This window comes from Nicotiana tabacum, chromosome 3 (assembly GCF_000715075.1).
Source record: "Nicotiana tabacum cultivar K326 chromosome 3, ASM71507v2, whole genome shotgun sequence".
In the NCBI taxonomy this organism is placed as follows: domain Eukaryota; kingdom Viridiplantae; phylum Streptophyta; class Magnoliopsida; order Solanales; family Solanaceae; genus Nicotiana; species Nicotiana tabacum.
The window spans coordinates 33,942,531-33,964,588 of record NC_134082.1 but is presented as its reverse complement, the minus strand read 5'-3'; the positions used below and the strand labels follow the sequence as shown (position 1 = coordinate 33,964,588).

General features: G+C 40.0%; 1 long non-coding RNA gene across 1 annotated transcript; it reads left to right on the top strand.

Annotated features, from left to right (window-relative positions):
* Nucleotides 1–5,398: 5,398 nt before the first annotated feature.
* Nucleotides 5,399–7,392, top strand: LOC142174747 (uncharacterized). The gene is made up of 2 exons (XR_012703795.1): nt 5,399–5,747; nt 6,642–7,392. It is a non-coding gene; the product is annotated as an uncharacterized LOC142174747 (long non-coding RNA).
* Nucleotides 7,393–22,058: the final 14,666 nt, after the last annotated feature.

Sequence of the window (22,058 nt, the reverse complement as noted above, 5' to 3'; positions counted from 1 at the left end):
TGGATAAGTGTTAGAGGATTCTTCGTACAGTGGGTATTTTGGAGACCAGCGGGGTCACTTTCACTACTTTTCAGTTTTCTGGAGCTGCCTTCACTTGGTGGGAGGCTTATGAGAGGCGTAAACCAGTTGGTGCAGCACCCCTTACCTGGCAGTAGTTCTCCATTCTTTTTTTGGAGAAGTATGTGCCACAGTCTCGCAGAGAGGATCTGCGCAGGCAGTTCGTATGGTTGCGTCAGGAAGAGATGACTGTGACGCAGTATGAGATGAGGTTCTCGAAGTTAGCTTGTCATGCTGTTTGGTTGGTTCCTACAGAGAGAGAGAGGATTCGGAGGTTCGTTGATGGCCTCATTTATCAGCTTCGTATTCTCATGACCAGGGAGAGGGTATCTAGTGCTACTTTTGAGGAGGTTTTTGACATTGCTCGTGAGGTTGAGTCATTTCGTCGCCAAGAGCAAGATGAAAGGGAGGCCAAAAGGCCTCGGGGATCTAGTAGTTATGGTGATGCTCCTTCGAGAGGTCAGTTTCAGCACGGCAAAGGTTGTCTATTCAGACATGCTCAGTCAGCTCACCCAGGTTATCGTGGGGCATCATCGGGTCATGGTTTTCACAGTTCTCATCATGGCCAATCATCACTCAGTGCCCTTCCAGCTCAGAGTTTGTCCCGTGCTCCATCAGTTCAGGCTTTTCTATGACATATGCATCTACTAGTCATTCTGGTGCTAAGGGGTTCCCTTCAGTCCCCATCTCCAACACCAGGGAGTTGCTATGAGTGTGGAGAGTTGGGTCATATGCGGAGGCAGTGTCCTCGTCGTCTCGGGGGTTCATCTCAGCAGAGTAGTCAACCATCGACTTTAGCGCTAGTTACTTCACCATCACCCACCCAACCAGCTAGGGGTGGAGGACAGTCATCTAGGGGTCGTCCCAGAGGGGGAGGTCAATCAGGTGGTGGTCAGGCCCGTTTCTATGCACTTCTAGCTAGACTTGATGTTATTGCTTCAGATGCTGTGTTTACAGGTATTGTCTAAGTCTGCCACAAAGATGCCTCTGTATTATTTTATCCCAGTTCCACTTATTCTTATGTGTCATCATACTTTGCTCGTTATTTAGATATGCCCTGTGAGTCTCTTGTTTCATCTGTTTGTGTATCCACTCGGTGGGGCGATACTATTATTGTTGACCGTGTGTACTGGTCATGTGTGGTAACTATTGAGGGTCTGGAGACCCGAGTGGATCTGTTGTTTTTATGTACGGTAGACCTCGATTTTATATTGGGCATGGATTGGCTATCTTTGTATCGTGCTATTTTGGATTGTCATGGTAAGACAATGACATTGTCTATGCCGGGTGTACCACAGATTGAGAGGCGAGGTTCGACTGATTATGTTACTAGTAGGGTAATTTCATTCTTGAAGGCCCAACAGATATTTAGGAAGGGTTGTCTTTCATATCTAGCATTTGTGAGGGATGTCGGTGTAGAGACTCCTGGTGTTGATTCTGTTCCTATTGTGTGAGATTTTCCTGATGTGTTTCCTGTAGACCTGCTGGGCATGCCACCGGAAAGGGATATTGATTTTGGTATTGATCTGGTGCAGGGCACTCAGCCCATTTCTATTCCACTGTATCGTATGGCAGCAGCGGAGTTGAAGAAGTTAAAGGAGCAGCTTCAGGAACTCCTTAATAAAGGGTTCATTCGGCCTAGTGTGTCACCTTGGGGTGCGCCGGTTCTATTTGTGAAGAAGAAGGATGGCACTGTGATGATGTGCATTGATTATAGGGAGTTGAACAAAGTAACAATTAAGAACAAGTATCCTTTGCCTCACATTGATGATTTGTTTGACCAGCTTCAGGGAGCGAGAGTGTTCTCCAAGATTGATCTCCGTTCAGGTTATCACCAGTTGAAGATCAGGGACTCAGATATTCTTAAGACAGCTTTCAGGACCCGATATGGTCATTATGAGTTCTTGGTGATGTCCATTGGGCTGACCAATGCCCCAGCAACGTTCATGCCTTTGATGAACAACGTGTTCCGGCCTTATCTCGACTCGTTTGTCATAGTTTTCATTGATGATATTCTGGGGTATTCACGTAGCCAGGAGGAGCACGCGGAGCATTTGAGAGTTATGTTGAAGAGATTGAGGGAGGATAAGCTTTATCCAAAGTTCTCCAAGTGTGAGTTTTGGCTTAGTTCAGTGGCTTTCTTGAGGCACGTGGTGTCCAGTGAGGGTATTCAGGTTGATCCGAAGAAGATATAGACGGTTCAGAATTGGCCTAGATAGTCCTCAGCCATAGAGATTCATAGCTTTCTTGGTTTGGCAGGTTATTACCACCGGTTCATTTAGGGATTCTCAATCTATCGCATCGCCCTTGACCAAGTTGACTCAGAAAGGTGCTCCATTCATGTGGTCGGACGAGTGTGAGAAGAGCTTTCAGAAGCTCAAGACAGACTTGACCACAACTCCAGTGTTGGTTTTGCCATCAGCTTCAGGTTCATATACCGTGTATTGTGGTGCTTCGAGAGTTGGTATTGGGTGTGTGTTGATGTAGGAGGATAGAGTTATTGCTTATGCTTCTCGTCAGTTGAAGCCCCACGAGAAGAACTACCTTGTTCATGATTTGGAATTAGCTGTCATTGTTCACGCGTTGAAGATTTGGAGGCATTATTTGTATGGCGTGTCTTGTGAGGTGTTTACTAATTATCGTAGCCTTCAGCACTTGTTCAAGCAGAAGGATCTCAATTTGAGGAAATGGAGATGGTTGGAGTTTCTAAAGGATTATGATATTACTATTTTGTACCATTCAGGGAAGGCCAATGTGGTGGTCGATGCCTTGAGTAGGAAAGCGGTGAGTATGGGGAGTTTGGCATATATTCTAGTCGGATAGAGACCTCTTGCGATTGATGTTTAGGATGTGGCCAATCGGTTCATGAGGTTGGATATTTCGGAGCCCAGTCGGGTATTGGCCTGTGTGATTTCTCGGTCTTCCTTATTTGATCGCATTAGAGAGCACCAATATGATGATTCTCATTTGCTTATCCTTAAGGACAGATTTTAGCACAATGATGCCAGAGATGTGACTATTGGTGATGATGGGGAGTTGAGGATGCAGGGCCGGATATATGTGCCCAATGTAGATGGGCTTCGGGAGCTGATTCTAGAGGAGGCCCATAGCTTGTGGTATTCAATTCATCTGGGTGCCGCGAAGATGTATCAGGATCTGAGACAACATTATTGGTGGAGGAGAATGAAGAAGGACATTGTGGGATTTGTAGCTCGGTGTCTTAATTGTCAGCAGGTGAACTATGAGCATCAGAGACCGAGTGGCTTGCTTCAGCAGATGGATATTCCAGAGTGGAAGTGGGAGCGGATCACCATGGACTTTGTAGTTGGGCTCCCATGGACTTTGAAGAAGTTCAATGCTATTTGGATGATTGTGGATCTGCTGACCAAGTCCGCGCACTTCATTCCTGTGTGTACTACCTATTCTTTAGAGCGATTGGTAGAGATCTATATCTAGGAGATTGTTCGTTTGCATGGTGTCCTAGTTTCCATCATTTCAGATAGGGGAAGTCAATTTACTTTGCAGTTTTGGAGGTCTGTGCAGCGAGAGTTGGGTACTCAGGTTGAGTTGAGCACAGATTTTCACCCTTAGACGGACGGGCAGTCCAAGTGCACTATTCAGATATTGGAGGATATATTGCGTGCTTGTGTCATTGATTTCGGAGGGTCATGTGATCAGTTTCTACCGCTCGCAGAGTTTGCTTATATCAACAGCTACCAGTCAAGTATTCAAATGGCTCCATATGAGGCTTTGTATGGAAGGCAGTGTAGATCTCCAGTTGGTTGGTTTGAGTCGGGTGAGGCTAGGCTATTGGGTACAGACTTAGTGCAGGATGCTTTAGACAAGGTGAAGGTGATTCCGGAAAGTCTTCATACAACGTAGTCGAGACTAAAGAGTTATACTGGCAGTAAGGTTTAGGATATGTCCTACATGGTTGGCGAGAAGGTTCTTTTGAAGGTTTCACCCATGAAGGGTGTTATGAGATTTGGGAAGAAAGATAAATTGAGTTCGCGGTTCATTGGGCCTTTCGAGGTGCTCCTAAGGATTGAGGAGGTGGCTTATGAGCTTGCTTTGCCACCCAGCTTGTCAATTGTGCATCCGTTATTTCATGTTTCTATGCTCCAAAGGTATATTGGCGATCCATCCGGTAGATTATGATTTGACTTATGATGTGGAGCCAGTAGCAATCTTGGAGCGTCAGGTTAGAAAGTTGAGGTCAAAACATATAGCTTCAGTGAAAGTGCAGTTGAGAGGTCGGCCCATGGAGGAGGCTACCTGGGAGACTGAGTGGTAGATGCGGAGCAGATATCCTCACCTATTTGAGGCTTCAGGTATGTTTCTTGACTCGTTCGAGGACGAACGTTTGTTTAAGAAAGGGATGATATAATGACCCGGCCGGTCATTTCATGAGTTATCGCTCTATTTCCCCCATTTCTGCTTCTTATTGCCTTTTTCAGCTGTATTTTATGTTATCGGGTTGGTTGGCTCGTGTTTGGTAAAGTTTCAGACACTTAGTCTCTTATGAGTAGGTTTAAGTTAGAAAAGTCAACCAGATGTTAATGTTACATCTCATACTTTAACGTTAGGATTCGTCGAAGTAATAACATATGAGTTAAAAGGGATTAAGGTTATACATGAAGATATGGATATAAGACCCTGTAAGTTTGAAGAACTTCGGAACTACTATATATTGGCTTGATATGTATTTATTTGAAGTAAACCATTTACGGTAAAAGTTGATAAATGCGATTTTATATGGTTGTGATAAGTTTTAAATTAAATACATGACATGTGAGAGTTTATAAATGAGGTTTTATTTATTATAAGAGCAGATAGTATTTTATCATAAAAAAAGTTATCCTTTTTCCGTTTTGAGAATTTATTGTACAAAAAGAATTTCTTTATTATAAAGATGTAAATTATATTCTCACAAGAAAAGAAGGTTATCTTGTTACCATTTTAAAAATTAAGCATACGAAAAATTTGTACTCTTTATATAAGACTAGGAAATTAGAATATTGAGAAAATATATGTATTTTTACATGGTTGTTTTAATGAAATAATAGCGTATGTATTAATTTTATATGGTACCACATGACCATGATAGTAGGATATAAAGTGTATTAAAAGTGAGTAATATTTTAAGTAAATTAAGATAAATCTTAATTATGCGGATAATTGATTAATTATCGAGTACGTGACACTACCTAATTACTTAATAAGTAGATAAAGATTAACAAATCTCCACCCTACCCCACGTGGCAGCTAGCAACTGACCCAACATATGACTCTTGAGTCATATTAGGTTAGGTGTCACAGTCCTTTTCCTCTAAATATTTCGATGAGTTGTGCCATAGAATAAGGATGTAGAATCTTAGTTTCACTTTGAATTTAGATGTAACTTAGACAAGAGCTTATCGTACAAACTAAGCCACCATTAGGCATCACCATAAGTGAATCCTAAGGGTCTACTCAGCGATAAGAGATCAAACATTTAAAAGGATTTTAGTCCTCCAAAGGATAACATCTTCTTCATCAATCACGGGATATTCGAAATTGAGAAACAAGAGTGCAAAGCAAAGCAGGAATTTTGACAAAATAAGAGTACCCTTTGTTGTTTAGCACATGATTATATTTATTTGAGGTACAATCTTTCTCCAGAATATCATACGGGTCTTTTCCTAATCTAGGTATGTTAAGGCTATCCCTTCTTTCTTTTGGCATGATCCATATGGCATAAACGAAACGAGCAAATTTGTTATTTTCAAACATGACTCTATTTATAGAAATATTAGAGATGCTTATGTTCTTGACTCCTTATGTGTCATATTATTCTATCATTTGTTTACGAGTCTCAAAAATACGTAAGTTGATAAAGTTTGTTTCTTTATTCCTAATTTTACTTTTCTTGATGTCATAATTTCAGCTCAAAACAATGAAAAGTGTTGCTTGTTACTATGTTGTTTTTGGGCTTTAGTAGGTCATACTTGTCCATTACAAAAAAATACCAAAGGCGGAAAAGGGATATAATTGTGTTGTAGTATTTTTCGTTTGGTATAACATAGGCTAGTTGTGATGTTAAGAATAGGAAGTAAAAATAGTATTTGATGATATTGTTTAATACCAAAGATTGAGAAAGTGTTCACGTGATGATTTAAGCAAGTTTTGATGAAGTAGAAGCGGTAATATTTGAGGAAAAATTGACCCCCGCTTATAAGTGAAGAAAGTTCTTTCTCTATTTTCACTGTCACTTGCTCATTATGCAAAATAAATAAATCTATTGGTGCAAATCTTTTTGCCATAGGTATTAGCTGAAGATATTACATTAGTATTCCAGTTCACATGCCTTCTTACTTATAATAAACGTGTAAACCATGTATTCATTCCAGTTCACACACTATATTGCCAAATTGTCAATAATAAACATCTAGTGAACCGTCTCACTGTAGACAGAGAGGTGACCTCTAATTTTTTGGTCCATGATGTGCCGGAGAATTTCGGCATATTTAATACAAATTGCTTAGATTTTAGCTTGTTTTAAATGCAATTATCTTTATACTTATGTAATTTTAATATTTTTGCAGTGTATGAGGTTTAAGGACTTAAGAGTATGGAAATGAAATCAAAAAGCCACAAAGAGACAAGAAAAGAGCAAAAAGGCATCACAAATGTGGATATGCGATCGCAAATCCAACATGCGAGCCGCAAAATGCGCAAGGGAATCGCAAACCACAACAGATTTCTGGGCAAAGTCCTGTGCAAGAAATGCGGTCCAATCTGCGATTGTATAACCTGTTTGTGAGCCGCATAATGGACCACAAACTCGACATGAAGATTGCTGAAGGTAGAAAATGCGATGCGAAATGCGATCGCATATCTGCAATGCGGACCGCAGAACATCGATGCGATGAAGGCCTGGAAACTAGGGTTTGAAGATATGATGGTTATGTAAAGAATGCGGACCGCATGTCTGTTATGTGACGGATATGCGGTCGCATATTTAACCGGAAAGGGTATTTTTGTCCAAATTTTGTCCCGAGTTTTGACCCACTATAAATAGATTTATTGGGATTTTGAGGGGGCATCTTGTCTGATTTTGGAGCTACAATACAAGGCTTTAATATTCCTCTCTTTTGGAAGCTTTTGGGTTAAGAATCTATCACTTTGTAAGCTTTATGGCATTAAATATTCTCTTCCTTTTGTATTTTAGTATGTGTAGCTAACTTTAAATTCTAAGGTTGTGGACCCTAAATGAGTGTTATGTTAATGGATGTTTAACATTGACTATATGTATAATGGTTAGTTGATATTTATTTACTTCTCATTCTTCATTTATTGTTGGTGGTTGCAAATGTTAACAAGTGCCATTAAATTCTTACTTTTCTTGGGAAAGTGGGTTGGAATTTGGTAGAAGTAAATATCAAAGACTCAAGGCTTTAAACCTTGTTTAATAGAATCGCTTATGAATAAGTGGGTTTTATTTGGCATATATTGAATATTCTTAATTGCAACTCTTTTACATTTGGAAAAATCTTAAAGAGGAAATATTACCCAACTATTGAAAAATATTGGGTAGTCATTTAGAAATAATATGCAAATCAAAAGAACCTTCAATTAAAAATATATCATACTAACACCGATAACATTACACTTCATTGCAGGGGACACAACCTTGGTTTCTTTAATCAAATTACTTACACTCTCAATATCACAATTAGTTATTTCTTCAAACCAAACTCAATTCATACTCTTGTTACCATCAACCGAATAGAATTACGACTTTAGTCAAGTAATACACTATTTGAGTAACCTTTTCACACCTATTCCCTGTGGGATTCGACCCCAACCTTGTTGGGTTATTATATTTGACACCGACCACCTTACACTATTTAATTAAAGTGTAATTTGAGCGTATTTAAATTTTGGCACCGTTGCCGAGGAATACGATTTTGAAATTACTAATTAGTGTGTTCTTTACTTTATGTCTTAGTCTATTCCATCACACTTTGCTTGTTTTGCTTGGTGTTGATAGGAAAACATGGCCGAATATGAAGAAGAAATGGAGGCGGAAATGGAAGAAAATCCTTTTGCGAATATAGAGGAGTATATTGAGGATACAAATGCTATTGTTGGTGCTGCAACTTTCAAGGTGGAATAAGGTTTAATCCTTATGCTCAAAGCGGAGGGGTTTTCTGGAATTTCACTGATAATGATCCAACACAACATCTTAGAAACTTCTTGGGTGTGTGTACGATGCATAAGCAGAACAACGTCTCGGATGATGCTCTAAGGTTGAGGTGCTTCAAGTACTCACTAGCTGGGGACGCAAGGAAATGGCTTCAGAATATGCCACCAAACTCCATTCATTCTTGGCCTGAACTTGTCCGGGCATTCTTAGCTAAATGGTTCCCGCAAAGTAAGAAATCTGAGCTCCGGAATAAAATTTTCTTTTTCAAGAAAGTACCGGGAGAACATCTACATGAGGCATGGGATCGGTTCAAGTTATATTTAGTGAGGTCTCCCAACCATGATTTTCCGGATTCTATCTTGTTGGAAAAATTCTACATGGGCTTGGATCCTATGAATCAATCTATAGCCAAGAATGCAGCTGACGGATCTTTCATGGACAAATCATTCGCAAGGGTCATACAAATACTTGACAAAATGGTGAATCATAATCAAGCATGTCACATAGAGGACACCACATGTGGAATTGCATATGGGTCTCCTTCCTTGACCACCATGATCAAGGAAAACCAAGAGAGGGATCAAGTGACTGCAGGGCTTGCCACAAATGTCAATCTATTGACAAAGATGTTCACAGAAAGCCAAACAAAGAAAGTAAATATGGTGGAAGATGTGCAACCCATATCAAATGAAGACTTTGAGAAGGAAAACTATGTCAACAACTCTCAACGAGGATATCAAAGGCAACAATACCAAGGTCAAGGACAACAAAATCAATGGAGGCCTCACCCGCAAGGGCAAGGCAACCAACAGTAGAGAAATGACCAAGGCGGCTCAAATCAAGGTAATTGGAACAACAACAACAACAACTTTCCAAATCGGAGTTCAAACCCTTATGTTCCTCCAGAGGGTCAATATTCAAATCAAGGTTCCTCAAGTGAGTCTAAGTTGGAAGGCATACTTGAACGGGTATTGCAAAATCAATAGAAGTCTGACACTTATATGAGGAATATGACCGAGCTCGTTGGTTCTCATACCGCATCCATTCAAAAATTGGATATGCAAATGAGAGAACTCTCTAGGGAACAAAATCCGAAGCAAAAAGGGACACTTCCAAGTGACACAATTGCAAACCCCAATGGTAGTGGGAGTGGCCCAACTTCTCATGTCATGGCGATTATTACTCGGAGTGGGAAGGTACTACAAGGAGGGACTGAAAAAGTGGTTGAAGTTGAAGAGTCCAAACATGAAGTTGAGGTTGAAGAGCCAAGTGTTGTTGAAGTTGACAAGGTTCTGGAAGAGTTGAAAGTGCAAAAAGAAAATCGGGAAGAGGTAAAGGAAAAGGTAAAAGAGACACCAAAAACTCCACCACCTATTCCTAGACCTCCTTCTATATTCCCTCAAAGACTTGCTAGGAAGGTTGATGATAGCAAACTCGAAAAGTTCTATGACATTCTCAAGCAATTATCAGTGAATATTCCGTTTGTGGAAGCATTTCAAGAGATGCCGGGTTTTGTTAAATATTTGATTACTAAGAAGAGGACCACCAAAAAAATGAAGTGGTGAATGTGACTCTTCGGGTTAGTTCCATCGTTGCAACATCTACCGTTCAAAAGAAAGAAGACCCGGGAGCTTTCACCGGTCCTTGTACTATTGGGGCACATGATTTTGCAAGAGCCCTTTGCGATAATGGGGCTAGCATCAACTTGATGCCTCTTGCCATTTACAAGCAAGTGGGGTTAGGTATGCCAAGGCCCACAAATATGAGATTACAAATGGCTGATTGCTCCATAAAGTGACCGGTGGGAATTGTTGATGATGTGCTTGTTAAAGTGGGGAAGCTTCATTTACCCACCGATTTCGTAATCCTTGATTGTGCAGTTGACAAAGAGATCCCTATCATTTTGAGAAGACCATTCCTAGCCACAGGAAGAGCATTAATGGATTCGGAATGGAATGAGATCAAATTTCGTGTGAGTGATGAAGAGGTCAGATTCCAAGCAAGCAAGGGTATGAAACTACCACATGAATATGAGAGCACTCGGTGGTTGATGTTGTTGATGAAGTGGAATATGCGGTTGAATTGAAGATGGAAGAACAATGCCTTGGTGAGGCATTGGCGGCTATTTTGGTGAACTTTGATGGTGAAGTTATGGAAGGATATATGAAATCAGTAAATGCATTGGAGGAGCTTGGGTCCTACACTTATGCTCTGGAAAAGCTCTCTCTCGACTTGGAGAATAGATCCACTCCTCCCGCAAAACCTTATATTATTGAGCCACCGCAACTAGAGCTCAAAGCACTTCCACCACACTTGAGGTATAAATTTCTTGGCTCAAATGATACTTTACCGGTAATCGTTTCTTCTTTGTTGAATGATGTGCTTGTAGAACAATTGTTGGAAGTCTTGAAGGAGCATAGGCAAGCTATTGGATGGACAATTGTGGATATCCGAGGGATTCTCCCCGGAATTTCAGAACACAAGATCCAATTGGAGAGTGAGACGAAACCAAGTGTGGAACATCAACGACGGTTGAACCCGTCCATGCAAGAGGTAGTAAAGAAATAAATCATCAAGTGGTTGGATGCCGGGGTAGTCTATCCTATTGCTGATAGTTCTTAGGTGAGCCCGGTGCAATGTCTGCTGAAAAAGGGAGGCATGACCGTGATTGAAAATGATAAAAATGAGTTCATCCCAACAAGAACAGTGACCGGATGGAGGGTGTGTATGGATAATTGAAAGCTCAATAGTGCCACATGCAAAGACCATTTCCCTATGCCTTTTATTGATCAAATGCTTGATCGGCTAGCGGGAAGGTCATTCTATTGCTTTCTTGATGGATATTCCGGTTACAACCAAATTTACATCGCATTGGAGGATCAAGAGAAGACAACATTCACTAGCCCTTATGGAACTTTTGCTTTTAGCCAGATGCCATTTGGTTTGTGCAATACTCCAGCTACTTTTCAAAGATGTATGATGACCATTTTCTCCGACATGGTGGAGGATTTTCTAGAGGTTTTCATGGACGACTTCTTGGTGGTAGGTGACTCTTTTGAGCATTGTCTTAACAATCTTAGACAAGTGCTTAAGAGATATGGAGAGACCAACCTTGTGCTCAACTGGGAGAAATGTCATTTTATGGTGGATGAAGGTATTATATTGGGGCATAAAATTTCAAAACATGGCATAGAGGTTGACCGGGCAAAGATCGAAATTATTTCCAAGCTTCCTCATCCTACTTCCGTTAAAGGTGTTCGAAGTTTCTTGGGGCATGCCAGGTTCTACATGCGTTTCATCAAGGATTTTTCCAAGACTGCAAATCCTATGTGCAAACTCCTTGAGAAAAATGCCAAATTTGTGTTTGACGAGAAATGCCTCAAAGCCTTTGAGGAATTAAAGAAAAGGCTCACCACGGCACCTATTATTGTCACACCCAATTGGCCTCTTCCTTTCGAGCTCATGTGTGATGCCAGTGGTGCAGCTATTGGATCAATGCTTGTCCAACATCACAACAAGGTTCTCCACCCGGTCTATTATGCAAACAAGGCACTCAATGGGGTGCAAATGAATTACACGGTGACTGAGCAAGAACGTCTTGCCATTGTCTATGCCTTTGAGAAGTTCTGGGCTTATTTGTTGGGATCCAAGGTGATAGTGTACACAGATCATGCTGCTCTTCGCTATCTCATCGCAAAGAAGGATGCAAAGCCTCGGTTGATTCGTTGGGTCTTGTTGTTGCAAGAATTTGACTTCGAGGTCAAGGATCGCAAGGGAACTCAAAATCAAGTAGCAGATAATTTATCAAGGCTTGAAGAGGCAGGAAGGCCAAAGGGAGATCTTAAAATCAACGATGCATTCCCGGATGAACACATATTGGCACTATCTAGAACTTTTGCTCATTGGTATGCCGATATTGCTAACTACTTGGTTAGTCACCTTATTCCAGAGGGATTGGAATCCTATCAAAAGAAGTTCTTGAGAGACTGTCGGCAATACTATTGGAAAGAACCATTCTTGTTTTGTGTTTGTGCTGACAACATCATTAGAAGTTGTGTTCCAGAAGAAGAGATTATGCTAATTCTAAAGGCATGCCATGATTCATCGGTTGGGGGTCACCATGGGGGAAATCGAACGGCGGCTAAGGTGCTTGAATGTGGTTATTATTGGCTGTTGATCTATCATGATGCCAATCAAATGGTCAAGGCTTGTGACCAATGCCAAAGGAAAGGATCAATCTCCAAGAGTCATGAAATGCCAATGCACTTTGTGATGGAGATAGAAATCTTCGACGTGTGGGGAATTGATTGTATGGGTCCCTTTGTAAGCTCTTGTGGGATGAAATATATCTTGGTGGTTGTGGACTATGTATCCAAATGGGTTGAAGCAATTGCCTTACCAAACAACGAGGCAAAAAGTGTGACCGCATTCTTAAAGAAAAACATATTCACTCGGTTTGGCACTCCTAGAGCCATTCTTAGTAATGGTGGGTCTCATTTCTGCAACAAGGCTTTCATGGGGATACTAGAGAAATATGGCGTCAAGCATAAGGTGGCCATACCTTATCATCCCCAATAAAGTGGTCAAGTTGAGGTTTCCAACCGGGAGATCAAGAGCATTCTAGCAAAAACTGTTAATGCAAACAGGACCGATTGGTCAAGGAAGCTAGATGACGCATTTTGGGCATACCACAAGGCGTACAAAACTCCTATTGGCACTTCTCCTTATCGGTTAGTCTTCGGAAAAGCTTGTCATCTACCCGTAGAACTAGAACACAAAGCCATGTGGGCTCTGAAGAGGTTGAACTTGGACTGGGCTGAAGCTGCAAATTTGAGGTTAACTCAACTCAATGAAAATGGAGGAATTCCGTTTCCATGCATATGAAAGTGCATCTGTGTATAAAGAAAGGATGAAGTTTGTCCACGACAAAAAGATCTTGAAGAAAGAGTTCAAGTCGGGTGACTTGGTTTTACTCTTTAACTCAAGGCTCAACTTGTTTCCGGGAAAGCTCAAATCGAAATGGTCCAGTCCGTTCAAGGTGGTCAATGTCTCTCCTTTTGGAGCTGTGGAACTAGAATCAGAGGATGGGCTCCGAACCTTCAAAGTGAATGGCCAGCGAGTCAAGCACTACTTGGGCACAGATGGAGAAAAATATTTGGTGGACTAGTTGGCTCTTAAAGATGGTCCGTGCCCGACCAATAAGTGAATCCAAACAACTCCAACTTCGTCGTGCCGCGATGTTAAATCAAGTGCTTCATGGGAGGCAACCCATGTGTGGTAACACCCATTTTTTGGCCTTTAAATTTTTAATTTTTGTTAGATAGATTTAATTGAGCAATTTAAAGTGTGTGTTAGAATGCAGGGGATTCAAAAGATCATAACACAGGGTAAGATTACATAAGAAAGGGAAGAAAAATTACCTTGGGTAGTTTGCTACACATATGCGGTCGCATTTTCACTATGCAGACCTCATTTTGGTCGCAAACCAACACAGCGTGTTTGGATAAAATTGGTGATAAAAATATGACAGGTTGGTGCACTTTGCGGACCGCATTTTCACTATGCGATCGCATAGTGCACCGCATTTTTGGCCCTCCAGCAACTCTCTTGATTCTACCACATAACACTTATGCGGTCGCATAGTGTATTATGCGGTGACTTACCCACCGCAAATCAGTCAGGTATACCCCTCGCATCTCTTCATTCAAAACAAACAAAAGAATTTTGTTTATTTATCAAAAACAAAACAAAACGAAAAAAAAAAGAGAAAAGGAACGGAGAAGGCAAAATGGCTAGTGCGTGAACTAATCTTCCAAGTGTGCTCATAAACCCGTCACTGTTATGTTTTCTTTGTCCCAATTCCATTATTGTCAGCTTTAGTTTGTACATTTGTTCTTGTTTTTGTTTTTCCTGTTGTTGTTTCATGGCTCTTTTTCTTTCTTTCTTCTTGCTTATGTTTTGTAGTTAGATGTCTGTTCATAATGTGATGTTTGTTAAGTAATGTGTTTTGGGGTGCTGGGTAGTAAATATTAGGACCGCCATTGTTGAGGGTTTAGTTCAATCGTTGGGAACGATGAAGTTTGCGGCTTGCATAATCAAAATGCGGTCCGCATTTCTGCCGAATAAGTGAACCTTAGATGGCTGAGGAAGATGACCAAATGCGGCGAATTTGCGATTGCATAATTGATATGCAGATCGCAAAGTCACTGCATACTGACACAGAACACCTAGTTTAATAACATGCTTTCTGCGGCAGATTTGCAGTCACACTTCCCACCTTGCGGTGGAATTTGCGATCGCATTTTTGTGACTTGGTTTTCTAAGCAATCAAGTATGCGATGGTTATGCGAACCGCATAGCATACCCATCGCATACTTAGATCATTTGAAGAGCTTGAGAGTTTGCGACAAGTTTGTGGTCCGCATAGTGGTTATGGGACCGCATAACCTATCGCATTCTTATTTTTTTCTTGAGTTTTTCTGTTTTCTTTTCACTGTTGCCTACCATGTCACTCACATTTTACTTTTGTGCAGATATGGCTCCAAAGAAACATACAGCCTCAGCCCAGAAAAGGTCATCCTCCAGTCGTCAAACTCAACAAGCAAAACGTCCGCGACCAGATCCTACTGCTACATGTCCCTCCCAATCTGATAAGGAGGAGACCTTGACCGAAGTTGACCTACAAGCTGAGGCAAGAAGGAAATGAGGAGATGACTTTTAGCTCAGGGTTGGGGTTGAAGGGTCCAGGGAGCTTTATAGAGAAGGGCTGAACAAACGAAAAATCCTGGCCGAAAAATAACTGAGTATGAATGGGCTACAAGAGCAGTACCCCCACATCTGGGAGAACATCAAGTCAAGAAAATGGGAGTGCTTTACGGAGCTTCCTGATGAATATAATGAAACCATTGTCTGTGAATTTTATGCCTCCTATGGAGCCTTCAGGACTACTCGTCACAAGCGCAACAGGGTTTTCTGTGATACTGTGTTAGTTCGGGGGAAGAGTGTGCTCTGCAGTGATGAGACTATAAATGAGTTTTACATCCCTAACTGGAGCCGAGCACAGCTGAATATACCGCCACGTGGGCAAACCGGGAGAATGAGCGGAGTTGGATAGCATCTGTGATAGCAAAGGGGACCCCTGCCTGGATCAACCCTGTGCACAAAATATACAAGAAGGATCACCTCTCGACTGATACCGTCAAGAAATGAGACTGATATAGGCATTGAGAAAGCTTTTCTCATTGCATGCATTATGGCGGGAATCAAGATTGATGTGGGTGCTCTTACCTTCCGGGAGTTAGGGATTCGGGAAAAATAGGTAGCCACTTCACTTCCATTCCCCTATTTGATCATATCCCTCTGTACGGCTGTGAAAGTCCCTACCATGCCACACACCAACAAGACAGGGAAGGCGCTGAAGAATATTGATATCACGCGCATTAATGATGTTGTTGCTCCCCCAGAGGTTTAGACTCAGGGTCAAGTTGATGTACAGCCTTCACATTCCTAGGCTCCTGTGTCCCCTCAAGTTCCAATTGCATCCACTTCTACGTCAAAGCCTGCCTCTCAGTCCACCACTATTCATCCTTCTACTGCACTGCCAGTCGTCTCGATGCTTGGTCTCATAGCTCAGCATACCAATGCTAAGGTAGACTAGCTTCTGAAGAACTTGCACACCTTCATCAAATAGGCTTTGACTCCTATTTAGTCCTTAGTAACAGCACTCCAACAATAACAAAATTATTACGGGGATCGTCTGCAATAGCTTGAGTTGAGGGTTGAGAAGATAGAGTGAGGTGAGGTTAGTGACTTGCCTAGGCTCTGGGAGGAATTTGCCACTATGAAGGCCGAGCTCCACAAGATGCAGACTTTGGAGTTTGATCTATCATCCTTCCTGCCCAAGGACGGTGAGCAGGGAGTAGACACAGCAGCACCAGGCTTGGACCTTGACTTCTCCACTCTGATGACGGATATTGCACCTCCGAATGTCGGGGCTTCCCAGCCTCCAACTCCCCCTGCACATATTGAGATTCCTTCTAAGGAGGATTCCGGACATTTTTTAGAGTTCGAGGGTGAGGAGTCAGACGAGGGAGAGGATGAGGAGGATTCATGGTCCACGGAGGATGATGGCCCTCAGGAGAAGGGCAAGCAGATTGCTGCCCCTACAGTTGAGGATGAGGAGCAATCAGAACTTCAGATAGCAATAGAACATTCGGTAGCAGACATGGCTGCCCCTGCAGATCTATCGGTCACTCAGCCATCAGCGAGCGAGGCTAGCAGCTCACAAGCCCCAGCTCCAGTATTGGGTCAGCCAGAGATCCCTCCTCCATCAGTGGAAGTCACTCCTCCGGTCGAAATCTCATCGGTCCTAGCTTCAGCATCAGAGGGTGACCCCACCATCATTCAGCCGGCTTCTGACTCCCATAGTGCTTAGTATGCCTCAGGGAGCCCTAAACTCTGTTTTACGTTCTTATGCATTGGGTATAATGCATACTTTTTAGTTGGGGGTGGTAGCCTTGTATATATTTTTGTGAAATTGGCAATTGTTGTACATGTTTATGTTTTTGGTGTTATACAAGCAAACTTCTATATTTATTTGTGTTTTGTGACTCTGTATATATTGATGTTTTGTGGTTTTAGTACATAAGTTATGTTAAAAACAAAAACAAGTAGATAGTTGCATGTCCATATTTAGTAATTAGCAATAATTCCACCTTGGTTTTTGTTCGCCGGGTTCTTTTCCAAGGGTGTAATAGTAGAACCAGGACAGTAGAATGAAGCATGTTGACCGGTTTGGTATAATTATCTAGTTTCAAGAATGTGTGCCTGTATATAGCCTATAACCTTCCATTTTAAAAAAAAAAGAGATATCAATTGTGTGAACTTGAGGCTCGCTCTATGACTCTATGTCTACCTAGAGTTATACCTGTATATATGATGAAAGCTTTGAGTTTCCAAGTGTTGACTCGAGGACTTCAAACTATGTGAGCCAAGCGGTTCTTATGCCATGTGTGTGTGTCTTTGTGTAAATAATTCTTGTATTTACTTCTGCCATCTAGAACTTGCCCGGTTGATTTTTCGATGCTTATAATAATTACATTTGGTTGGAGAAATGAACTTAGGCAGTCTTTGTAATTTTTGGAAAACTAATTAGCCTTTCAAGCCACCCATTGTACAGATAGTATCTCTAGTCACCACATTTGAGCCGTTAACCTTTTCTTTGGATACCTCATTACAAACCATTCCCTTTTTGTGAAATAATTTCCTCTTTTGAGCATGTCCCTCCTTGAGCATTGAGAATGAGGCTAAAAGCCTAAGTTGGGGGTGTGGTGTCAAGCCATAAATTGGCAAGGTTGTGCAATGAGCGTTGGAAAGTGTACCTCAAAATGTGAAACTACTCAAGCTCTAAAAGCAAAATAAAATAAATATATATATATATATATATATATATATATATATATATATATATATATATATATATATAAGAGTTGTGAGTATATATACATAAGGAGTCTTGAAGAGGATAAAAGAGGTAGTTGGGGTGGCTAAATGGTGGAAAAGATGAAGCTAATGAGGGCTACGTGGTTTGAAAAGAAGCAAAGAGCAACAAGAAAGTAATATGAGATTAGTGTTCAAGGAGGGTGTAGTCACTTGTACCCAAATGCTTATCCGACCCTTTCCTAAACCTACATTACAAGCTTAAAAAGTCCTTATGGGATCTCTAACCGAGCGTTCTTAGAATAAAGCGATGAATTAAAATAAGGGCAAGCCTATGGTATGGTATGTTGTAACACTTGAAACTATTTTTGAGAGTGAGTGTATTTGTGAATTCGTCCCTTTTTGTTGTCATTGTAAACACTGTGATTTTGGGACTTTCTTTATAGTGAGGGCACATGAATTGTGAGGTTGAACAGAAGTTGAGTTTTTGAGTCAAATGCGAGTGCATTTAGCTAAGGGAAACATTTTGTCAAACTGGTCGAGGCTCAAAGTTTCACAAGTTGATTAGTTTCTTTGTAAATATTGATGGTTCGGGAAGGGTAAAGCAATCGAAAATGCATGCTTCTAGTACTAACAACAAACACTGTCCGCGGTCACTATTGTTTCCTATCTTTTAGATAGAGTCTAGAATAGAATAGTGTTGTCTTTGTTGCTTGAGAACAAGCAAGAGTTTAAGTTGGGGGTGTTGATGTGCCGGAGAATTTCGGCACATTTGATACAAATTTATTAGATTTTAGCTTGTTTTAGATGCAATTATCTTTTATACTTATGTAATTTTAATGTTTTTGTAGTGTATAAGGTTTAAGGACTTAAGAGTATGGAAATGAAATCAAAAAGTCACAAAAAGACAAGAAAACAGCAAAAAGGAATCGCAAATGTGGATATGCGATCGCAAATCCAACATGAGAGCCGCAGAATGCACAAGGGAATCGCAAACCACAACCGATTTCTGGGAAAACTCCAGTGTAAGAAATGCGGTCCAATTGCGATCGCATAACCTATTTGCGTGCCGCATAATGGACCACAAACTCGACATGAAGACTGTTGAAGGTAGAAAATGCGACGAGAAATGTGATCGCATATCTGCAATGCAGACCGCAGAACATCAATGCGATAAAGGTCTGGAAACTAGGGTTTGAAGATGTGATGGTTATGTCAATAATGCAGACTGCATGTCTGTTATGAGATAGATATGCGGTCGCATATTTAACCGGAAAGGGTATTTTTGTCCAAATCATATCCCGAGTTTTGACCCACTATAAATAGATTTATTGGAATTTTGTGGGGGTATCTTGTCTGATTTTGGAGCTACAATACAAGGCTTTAATATTCCTCTCTTTTGGAAGCTTTTGGGTCAAGAATCTTTCACTTTGTAAGTTTTATGGCATTAAATATTCTCTTCCCTTTTTTTTGGTATGTTTAGCTAACTTTAAATACGAAGGTTGTGGACCCTAAATGGGTGTTATGTTAATGGGTGTTTAACATTGAATATATGTATAATGGTTAGTTGATATTTATTTACTTCTCATTCTTCATTTATTGTTGGTGGTTGCAAACATTAACAAGTGACATTAAATTCTTACTTTGCTTGGGAAAGTGGGTTGGAATTGGGTAGAAGTAAATATCAAAGACTCAAGGCTTTAAACCTTGTTTAATAGAATCGCTAAGGAATAAGTAGGTTTTATTTGGCATATATTGATTATTCTTAATTGCAACTCTTTTACATTTGGAAACATCGTAAAGTGGAAATACTACCCAACAATTGAAAAATATTGGGTAGTCATTTAGAAATTATTTACATATCAAAAGAACCTTCAATTAGAAATATATCATACTAACACCGATAGCATTACACTTTATTGAAGGGGACACAACTGTGGTTTCTTTAATCAAATTATTTACACTCTTAATATCACAATTAGTTATTTCTTCAAACAAAACTCAATTCATACTCTTGTTACCATTAACCGAATAGAATTACGACATTAGTCAAGTAACACACTATTTGAGTAACTTTTTCACACCTATTTCATGTGGGATTCGACCCCAATCTTGTTGGGTTATTATATTTGACATGGACCGCCTTACACTATTTAATTAAAGTGTAATTTGAGCATATCAGTCCATCCATATCAAATGTTTAATTTTATATTGTTTTATTACTAAGGAGCAGTGTGTTCATAATTTTGATTTTTTTTTAAAAAAAAATATTTATTTAAATATTTTCCTAGTACTTATAAAACTTTGAGCATCTAGATATTTTTCATAAAACGATCATTGAATTTAAACTAATCAGGAGATAGAATTTTGAAAACAAAGAGCACAACCATTCTTGGCATTTATATTAGTAGTAAATTTTGATATAAACAAACAAAAAAGGGCTCTTGTTCATCCATGTTTTCTACGCTTATATGTATCATACATTTTTTACGTCAAGTAAAGGGACAGAAAACAGACGAGAGAGAAAGACCAAGAAGCCCGCAGCTATGGTATTGATAGACTTTGATACACATTAACAAAATACAGTGTGTCAAGTTGCTTCTTTGATGACACTGCCAATAAAGTTTATTTTACGATATTAGTCAGAGGTATAATGGTTTTATGACGTTACGAGAAATTTTATTAACGTACTTCTCATGCATTACACTCATTTACATGTGCATTTACTCATGACTCGGACGGCGTTATATACACGTATATATGTATATATATGTATATGAAATTTGGAAAAAGGTTACGGCATTATATACGCACCACCACTTGATCAGCTGGTATACGATGGTGATTTTGCCCATAGTGACTGAGATGATATAATGGGATGCCTTCAGAGGCGTGATGATGTATATACGCGTATATATATATATATATATATATATATATATATATATATATATATATATATATATATATATGTATATGTGTGTGTGTATGTATATATATATATATATATATATATATATATATATATATATATATGTATATGTACATGGGATATGGGAAAGGTTATGGCGTTATATATGCACCACCACCTGATCAGCTAGTATACAATGATGATTTTGCCCACAGTGGCTGAGATGATATGATGGGATGCCCTCTGAGGCTTGATGATGTTATGAACACATGTACCTATGCACGACATGGCATTCATACGCATATGCATGATACTATGAGTATTTCATTATTTACAAAGTTATTCCAGTTCTAAAAATGAAGTTTGTTCTCAGGCAAGTTATTTTATTTCTAAGGTTTGCCAGTTGATGTGATTTCAGATATATAAATTTTCTTGTTGCAAGATAACAAAAAATACATGGCCGATAAAGAGAAGAAATTTACATGTACATTATGGTATTGGTAAATTTTCTAAAGAAAAGGGAAGTAGTAACTGTCGAATAGTACGTATAGGAGATATAACTTCCAAAAGTGCAAGTGTTGATTTTAAAATTTCAGTCTTTTCTTTTGTAGGATAAGACCTTTAATATATCACTATGATAACATTGCAAACCGAATAAATAATTTAGGTCTTACGTATTAGCCAAAATTATTTGAAGTTTTATTCTATTGTCAATTGTTCCATTTCTAATATTCAAGATTATTTTGCATAGGCCTGAATTTTTGTCACAATATGTCTTTAATAAATGTTGAATTATGGTTATGTTTCAGTTCTACCTTACATACTCGGTACATTATTCGTACTGGTGTCCTTTTGTTGGGGACGCTGCATTCATGCCTGCAGGTATAAGATAATCAGTTTGACGAGCTTTCATAGTAGACGAGATTGGCTTCAGTGAAGGATCGGTAAGACTCCACCTCATTCGGAGTGCAGCCGAGTCTATGAGTCATCGTGTTAGAGTTTTGCTATAGACTTATGGGTAGGCCGATAACTTATCCCATTTGATGTCAAATAATCTTAGAGGCTTTATAGACAGATGTTCATTTTGTATAGTATGTTAGAGGCCTTGACGGTCTATATGTATTCATGTTTTAAGAAAAATGGTTCAGTGATACAGTATTGCCCACTTACAGTTGTACATTATGAGTTGTGTCCATGTTGGCTCATGATAGTTATAAAAAAAGAGTCATAGAGTGGTTCGCTCGGGCCAGTGCGGCACCGGGTGCTAGCCACGCCTCCCAAGGTTGTGGCGTGATAGTTGACTTATATGTTAAAGGGATCGGATGTGAGTTTTGATAGTTCGGATAGCTTTGGGAGGTAATTTTGGACTTAGTAGCGTGATCGGAATATATTTTGGAGGTTAAGAGTAGATTTAGGCTTGAATTGGCAAAATTGGAATTTTGGCATTTTCCGGTTGATAGGTGA